Source organism: Galeopterus variegatus, unplaced genomic scaffold (assembly GCF_000696425.1).
Source record: "Galeopterus variegatus unplaced genomic scaffold, G_variegatus-3.0.2 Scaffold11317, whole genome shotgun sequence".
Classification (NCBI taxonomy): domain Eukaryota; kingdom Metazoa; phylum Chordata; class Mammalia; order Dermoptera; family Cynocephalidae; genus Galeopterus; species Galeopterus variegatus.
In genome coordinates this window covers 49,989-51,142 of record NW_007737428.1, presented here as the reverse complement: position 1 = coordinate 51,142, position 1,154 = coordinate 49,989, and positions in this window count along the sequence as shown.

Below are 1,154 nucleotides of genomic sequence, written 5' to 3'. Positions count from 1 at the left end.
ATCATGTTTATAAAGTGCCTACTTTTCCTTTTCAAATGATAGGAAGTGACAAAATAAAGACAGAAGAGGGACAAAATGGAAAAAGTGAGGAAAAGAAGTGATACCTGCATTTGAGCCCTTCCTTTTTGTTTATAGACATGGAGTAGGCATCTCAACAAAGGCCTGTGAGGATTTTCTTAAAGTAATCTAGGATTGGCCCTTTGTAATAGTGACATTTATGAAATCTCAGCCTGAATTTCTGTCCTGTATGAGCTAGTAATTCTCATGATGAAAACTCACACAGGTATCTTACCCAAAGTAAGATTTTTTTTTTTGTTTTACTAAATTGTGAGACATTTTATGTACTAAATGAGTACTAAATACTGCACAAAAGTAATCATGTTCTCTGTTTTGGGGATATAAACATGCTCCTGTTAGAGCTGAGGAAAGATGTTTAAATTTTTTATTCCTTACCTTTTCCTGTCTCCCACTGGGAGAAATTGAGAATGAGACCTTCTGATCCTTCTAGAAGAAAAGAATTAGCAAGTCTGAAGCCACTGATAAATCCTGTTTGAAATGCCTGCAGGGCCTCTTTGTTTTGTTGGGGCCACAGTGAATCCACTTGTATGCTCCCCACTAAGTTTCTACTGCAGGGAACAGAGAGACAGATGTCTTCAGTGGGACTCTGACACCTTAAATGAGGTAGGCGCTTTATTACAGATAAGTTCAAAGCCCCATTGTACTAAATTTAGTAAAAACAAAACAAAACATAGATGGCTAAATTCCTTTAAATGACTCAGAGTGATTTATTGTTAGGTGACAAATAAATATTAATGAAAGCTGCATTCGTGTTTTATGCTTCCAAATTTTATACTTTGCCAGTGAAAACATATCCAAACTTTAAAACCTGGTTTTCATGGCCTTTGGCTAAGAGGACAATTTACTTTTCTGAGTTTTTCTGCTATGATTTGGAGTTTGGCTAAATTGAGGTCTCACGTTGATCTATTTGCCAGATATAGCATTTTTCTTCACATTTCCATTAAAATTTGGCTTCATTTCCCTCACCCCAAATGTCCTCACTTTTCTGATTTTTGTATTTCTGGATTCCAACCTATTCACAACCCAAACCCTATTTTACTTGTATTTTTCTCTCATGATAGGCCCCTTATATTCAA